Source organism: Capra hircus, chromosome 9 (genome assembly GCF_001704415.2).
Source record: "Capra hircus breed San Clemente chromosome 9, ASM170441v1, whole genome shotgun sequence".
NCBI classification, from domain to species: domain Eukaryota; kingdom Metazoa; phylum Chordata; class Mammalia; order Artiodactyla; family Bovidae; genus Capra; species Capra hircus.
Genome location: NC_030816.1, coordinates 16,029,303 through 16,036,801, shown reverse-complemented (window position 1 = coordinate 16,036,801; position 7,499 = coordinate 16,029,303).

Genomic DNA, 7,499 nt, shown 5'->3' with positions numbered 1-7,499 from the left:
TAAGTCTGAATTTGGCAATAAGGAGTTCATGATCTGAGCCACAGTCAGCTCCTGGTCTTGTTTTTGCTGACTGTATACAGCTTCTCCATCTTTGGCTGCAAAGAATATAATCAATCTGATTTCAGTATTGACCTTCTGGTGATGTCCTTGTGTAGAGTCTTCTCTTGTGCTGTTGGAAGAGGTTGTTTGCTATGATCAGTGTGTTCTCTTGGCAAAACTCTATTAGCCTTTGCCATCTCATTCTGTACTCCAGGCCAAATTTGCCTGTTACTCCAGGTATTTCTTGACTTCCTACTTTTGCATTCCAGTCCCCTATAATGAAAAGGACATCTCTTCTGAGTGTTAGCTCTAGAAGGTCTTGTAGGTCTTCATAGAACCATTCAACTTCAGTTTCTTCAGCATTCCTGGTCAGGGCATAGACTTGGATTACCGTAATATTGAATGGTTTGCCTTGCAAACAAACAGAGATCAGTCATTTTTGAAACTGCATCCAAGTACTGCATTTTGGACTCTTTTGTTGACTATGAGGGCTAGTTCATTTTTTCTAAGGGATTCTTGCCCACAGTAGTAGATATAATGGTCATCTGAGTTAAATTCACCTATTTCAGTCCATTTTAGTTTACTGATTCTTAAAGTGTTGATGTTCACTCTTGCCATTTCCTGTTTGACCACTTCCAATTTGCCTTGATTCATGAGACCTACATTCCAGGTTCCTGTGCAATATCGCTCTTTACAGCCTCAGACTTTACTTCCATCACCAGTCACATTGACAACTGGGTGGTATTGTTGCTTTGGCTCCTTCTCTTCATTCTGGAGTTATTTCTCCACTAATCTCCAGTAGCATATTGGGCACCTACCAACCTGGGGAGTTCATCTTTCAGTGTCCTATCATTTTGCCTTTTCATCTTGTTCATGGGGTTCTCAAGGAAAGAATACTGAAGTGGTTTGCCGTTCCTTTCTCCAGTGGACCACGTTTTGTCAGAACTCTCCACCATGACCCGTCTGTCTTGGGTGGCCCTAACAGGGCACGGCTCATAGTTTCACTGAGTTAATCAAGGCTATAGTCCATGTGATTAGATTGTTTTCTGTGATTGTGGTTTTCAATCTGTCTGCCCTCTGATGGAGAAGGATAAGAGGCTTATGGAAGCTTCCTGATGGGAGAGATTGACTGAGGGGAAAACTGGGTCTTGATCTGATGGGTGGGGCCATGCTCAGTTCAGTTCAGTTGCTCAGTCATGTCTGACTCCTTGCGACCCCATGAATCGCAGCACGCCAGGCCTCCCTGTCCATCACCAACTCCCGGAGTTCACTCAGATTCATGTCCATCGAGTCTGTGATGCCATCCAGCCATCTCATCCTCAGTCGTCCCCTTCTCCTCCTGTCCCCAATCCCTCCCAGCATCAAAGTCTTTTCCAATGAGTCAACTCTTCACATGAGGTGGCCAAAGTACTGGAGTTTCAGCTTTAGCATCATTCCTTCCAAAGAAATCCCAGGGTTGATCTCCTTCAGAACGGACTGGTTGGATCTCCTTGCAGTCCAAGAGACTCTCAAGAGTCCTCTCCAACACCACAGTTCAAAAGCATCAATTCTTCGGCGCTCAGTCTTCTTCACAGTCCAACTCTCACATCCATACATGACTACTAGAAAAACCATAGCCTTGACTAGACGGACCTTAGTCGGCAAAGTAATGTCTCTGCTTTTGAATATGCTCTCTAGGTTGATCATAGCTTCCAGTAAATTTTTAATCCAACTTGCTGTTGAAGGGTGGGGCTGTGTTCCCTCCCTGTTATTTGACCTCAGGCCAAACTATGGTGGAGGTAATGAAGACAGTGGGGACCTCCTTCAAAAGGTCCCATGCACGCACTGCTACATTCAGTGTCACCGACCCTGCAGCAGACCACCGCCGGCTACGCCTCTGCCGGAGACTCCTGGACACTAACGGGCAAGTCTGGGTCAGTCTCTTGTGGTGTCACTGCTCCTTTTCTCCTGGGTCCTGGTGCACACAGGGTTCTGTTTGTGCCCTCCAAGAATCTGTTTCCCAGTCCTGTGTAAGTTCTGGCAGCTCTATGGTGGGGTTAATGGCGACCTCCTCCAAGAGGGCTTATGCCACACCCAGGTCTGCTGCACCCAGAGCCCCTGGCCCTGTGGCAGGCCACTGCTGACCTGCACCTCCACAGGAGATGCTCAAACATAGTTCTGGCTCAGTCTCTGTGGGGTCTCTGGGTCCTGGTGTGCACAAGCTTTGTTTGAGCCCTCTGAGCGTCTCTGGCAGGTATGGGGTTTGATTCTAAATGTTATTTGCCCCTCCTACCATCTCGCTGGTGGGAAGTGAAGCCAAATCAAATTATTTAACTCAGGACTTCTATTAAGAAAGACTTGTGAGGGTACAAACTTACTCCCACAATTGAGACATTTTAAAATTCCTGTCCACTTCTCTTTTCTCTATTGTCTCATGTTTTTCTCACATTCTTTTTATATATTTCTTTTCCTTTGTATTTTACTTTTAATTTTTCTTTCATTTCCACAACTTTTTCTCCAAATGAAGCCCATGTGCTCTTTTCTATTTTTATGTTTTCTTCCAGTCACATTTTATTTCAACCTCTGTTTTTTATTGCTCTTTAATTTCTTTTTTATAATTTATTCCTTTTTTTCATTCATCATATTCTTCCATCTGTAAGTTTCTTCTTTTATAATTAGCAATCTTTTTTAATAATTAGCAATTGTTTAGATTTTTTTCCTTCTTTTCACATTTATTTAACATGCTACCTCTTTTCCACTTTTGTGAAGTGGAAAGAACAAAATCAGCTGCTATAATCACTAATTTACTTTAATTTTTATAAATGCTTAAGGCATGCCTACAGTACAAAAAATAGGTACCAGGCAAGAGGGTTGGGGGTAGCAACAAGGGATGAATGAAGAAAAGAAAAAATAAAAAGACATTATTCATTTCCTCTGTTATTTATAATACAGTAAGAAATAGACACAAATAGGGCTTCCCTGGTGTGGTTCAGTGATTAAATACTCTCCTTTTCCACTAAGGCATGGGTTTGATGCTTGGTTGTGTAAGTTCCGCATGCCATGATGTGATAAAAAAAAATAGACATAAACAATTATGAAGGCAAAGAAACAGATGCAAATAAATACCAAGGTGGTTTAATATCAGTACTATCAGAAAAATGTAATCTTTCTGCGGGATATTGAGGATTAACATGAAAACTCTTTCTAAAGACACAACCTTTGTGAAGAATCTTGAGGGATGGAGGAATATGGATGAATGTAAATAGAAAGCAAAGCGGACAATGCTGCTGCTGCTGCTGCTGCTGCTAAGTCGCTTCAGTCGGGTCCGTCTCTGTGCGACCCCATAGACAGCAGCCTACCAGGCTCTGCCGTCCCTGGGATTCTCCAGGCAAGAACTCTGGAGTGGGTTGCCATTTCCTTCTCCAATGCATGAAAGTGAAAAGTGAAAGTGAAGTCGCTCAGTCTTGTCTGACTCTTCCTGACCCCGTGGCTGTGAACAATACCATGAAGTAAAAGAGGGGAAAATGCAATCGTGTTAAAGTATGGGGTTCAGGTGGAAGAATACCAGGGAGGTTGTATGTTTTGTCACACAATGAGGATGGTCCATCTGCAATACTTACAGTAGACTCTGCCTTTCAGTTAACCTCTTCCACTTCTGTAGATTTGGTAGGAAAGACTGAGTATCACAACCACTAATTCTCATCCTTTCTTTGCCTCTTTACCTCTAGGTAAAATGGAATAAATAGTACTTAATTCATGAGGGTTTTTTGAGAATTAAGTGAGTTAATAAAAGTGCTGTTCCCAGAGGGTTTCCCTTGTGGCTCAGGGGTAAAGAATACTCCTGCCAATGCTGAAGACTCAGGTACGATCCCTGGGTCAGGAAGATCCCGTGGAGAAGGAAATAGCAACCCACTCCAGTATTCTTGCCTAGAAAATTCCACTGACTAGAAGAACCTGGTCAGCTACAGTCCATGGGGTCACAAAGAAGTCAGACACAACTTAGCAACTAAGCAACAACGGTCCCCAAAACATATTAAGAGCTATCATACTATCTCTTACTTCTGGCGTTTTTGTTATATGAAGGGTTAATTGAGGTCAATTCAAATAGTGCTCTACACTCTTTCCATGAAATTTTTTCTAATCCAACTCATTCTGACTTTAATTTCACTGTGCTGCTAGACAGTGATACCTAGTTAATATTTATTTTCTTAATTATGTATTTTCATTTTGTATCTTCATTGGATCACATATTCTTTTTGGCACATCCCACAAAGTATTGTATACTTGACTGATTTGTCCATGAAACTAATATAATTGAGGATACTTGAGAAACACTGGAAGAAACATCAGCTAAACTGATCAATGTATTCCACGTCTTAGAAGTGAGTAAGTGACTAGGATGACATGTAAGTCTGCACACTTGTTAGTGGAAACTGAAAATTATAAATAAGCTCTGAAGAAATCTGAGAACTGCTCAAATAAATAAATAGCTGTCTCAGGGTTACTTGACAGTATCCGGGAACATTTGTCAGATATTTACTGTTACATATCTATCCACAATGAATTCATTATTTGATTGAAATTTTCACAACAACCTTATGAGATTTTGGGAGTTAGGCTCAGACAGTCACTCTGTCAATAATGACAAAGCTGGGGTTCAAATCCGTGTCTACCAAACTTTTAATATGTGCTATTCTATAGCATCTTCCATTAATAGAAGTAAGATGAATTGAAGAAATAATTTTTTGGAATAAACATTTATATTACACAGGCAAAATGATTATGGAAATACATACAAAGGGGGAATAAAAATCAAAAGGCATATGTCTAGAGTTATCCAATGAAATTTAGCAAGAATTATCAAATGTAAAAAATTAACTAATATAAAATATTAGAACTCTGTAGTTTTATTATAAAGTCTGAAATCATTACACTGAAATTTTTCAAAGGTGAAATAAATGATTTTTTTAATGGGTGGTGTGGAAAATCTTAGACACATGTTTATTGAGGGAACAAATAATAACAATAAAGTTCTTTGATTTTTAAAGGTCAACCTAAACTTTTTATTGACCCCTTAGTGGATCATTTCTTTGATAACTTGGAGTAGGGTTAATAAAGTGTTTTCTTTTTACATAACAAGTACTGCTTATTCATTAAATCTTTTCAAGCTAATGACAAATATTACAGAGTAAATTTTAATTTTGTTATCAAGAAATAAGTTTCTATTCACCTAGGCTTACAACAATGCCATAATATGTCACCATAAGCCTTTGGTTATTAAAATGAAAATATTAACAGCCATTGACCAGAACACCTGACCTGCCTATTGGGAAATCTGTATGCAGGTCAAGAAGCAACAGTTAGACTGGACATTGAACAAGAGACTGGTTCTAAATTGGGAAAGGAGTTCGTCAAGGCTGTATATTGTCACCCTGCTTATTTAACTTATATGCAGAGTACATCATGAGAAACGCTGGGCTGGAAGAAGCACAAGCTGGAATCAAGATTGCTGGGAGAAATATCAATAACCTCAGATATGCAGATGACACCACCCTTATGGCAGAAAGCGAAGAAGAACTAAAGGGCCTCTTGATGAAAATGAAAGAGGAGAGTAAAAATGTTGGCTTAAAACTCAACGTTCAAAAAACGAAGATCATGGCATCTGGTCTCTTTGCTTCATGGGAAATAGATGAGGAAACAGTGGAAACAGTGTCAGACTTTATTTTTTGGTCTCCAAAATCACTGCAGATGGTGACTGCAGCCATGAAATTAAAAGACACTTGCTCCTTGGAAGTTAAGACCAACCTAGACAGCATATTAAAAAGCAGACACATTACTTTGCCAACAAAGGTTCACATACTTAAGGCTATGGTTTGTCCAGTAGTCATGTATGGATGTGAGGGTTGGACTATAAAGAAGGCTGAGTGCCAAAGAATTGATGCTTTTGAACTGTGGTGTTAGAGAAGACTCTTGAGAGTCCCTTGGACTGCAAGGAGATCCAACCAGTCTATCCTAAAGGACATCAGTCCTGAATATTCACTGGAAAGACTGATGCTGAAGCTGAATCTCCAATACTTTGGCCACCTGAGGCAAAGAACTGACTCATCTGAAAAGACCCTGACGCTGGGAAAGATTGAAGGCAGGAGAAGGGGAAGACAGAGGATGAGATGGTTTGATGGCATCACTGACTCAATGGACATGAGTTTGAATAAACTCCGGGAGTTGATGATGGACAGGGAAGCCTGGCATGCTGCAATCCATGAAGGGTCAAAGAATTGGACACGACTGAGCGACTGAACTGAACTGATAATGCATTTATCAGTTTGTCCAATCAGTATAAATCAACTAGGTTAGTAAATATTTTGATTAAAGTTGCTTTGATATGATAAGTGGTTGGACTTTTGGCGAGAGCTCAAGTTTTGGTATAGTTGAAGGTCACAGACTTCCTGCAGAAAATAGATTAGCACTCTCAGAAGCAGGGCTTCCAGCAATAACAGTACGCAGGGGAGGAAGAGTGAATACAAAGAACCAAAGGAGCAGAGGGAGCTGGCTGCAGACCTGATGGGAGTGGATGGCCAGCAGATCCATCGCAGTGTTCAGTGGGTGGAGGGAACTTCTTCCTTACTGGGGCCAGTACTGTTGCCCAAGAAAGGGAACCCAGGGAGTAGTTGGGCTGCTGTAATGCTCACCAAAGGTATAGCCTGCTAAAACTGCCATAACGAAATATTTATTAATAATAAGATTAATAAATAAAGGTTTAATAATAACCCAACTATCACAAAATAGTTATCTTCAACAACAGAAATCTTTTTCTCATTCTTCTGGAAGCTAGAAGTCCAAGATCAATGTGTTGGCTGTTTCGGTTTCTTCCAAGGCCTCTCTCCTTGGGTTGCAGATGGTCGCCTTCTCATCATGTCCTCGCATGCTTGGGCCTTGGTCAGTGTGTTGTCTGTGTCCTAATCTCCTCTTCTTATAAGGATACCAGTTATACTGGATCAGGGTCCATCCATCTGACCTCATTAATTAGCTCTTTAAGTGCTCTGCCTCCCAACAGTCACTTTCTGATGTCCTAATAATTAGAATTTCAACAGAGAAATCTGGGGAGGTGGGGGACACAATCCAGCCCCTAACACCTAGCAAGATCTGAATCATCTGTCTGGTTGAAGCAAAACTCAAAATGCAGCATCCAGTTTCCTAACTGAGCACTAGGCAAAACAGGAGAATTAAAACATGATTTCATTTGTGTTTGGGGTTTGTTTGTTTTTGCAGATTTTGATATTTTCAGAAAGCATCAAAGCAGTCATCACGGAAAAAGCAGAAATTTATTTTACTTATTATACTAGTCCCATTAATTATCCTCCGAGGGTCTAAGCTGGTCTGAGGCCATCCTAGCTAAGGACTGGGATGGGTAGCCAAGGCAGGGCTCTGGCCTAACATGGGAATTAGAATACAAGTCATAAGACTATCAGTGAATTTCAGTT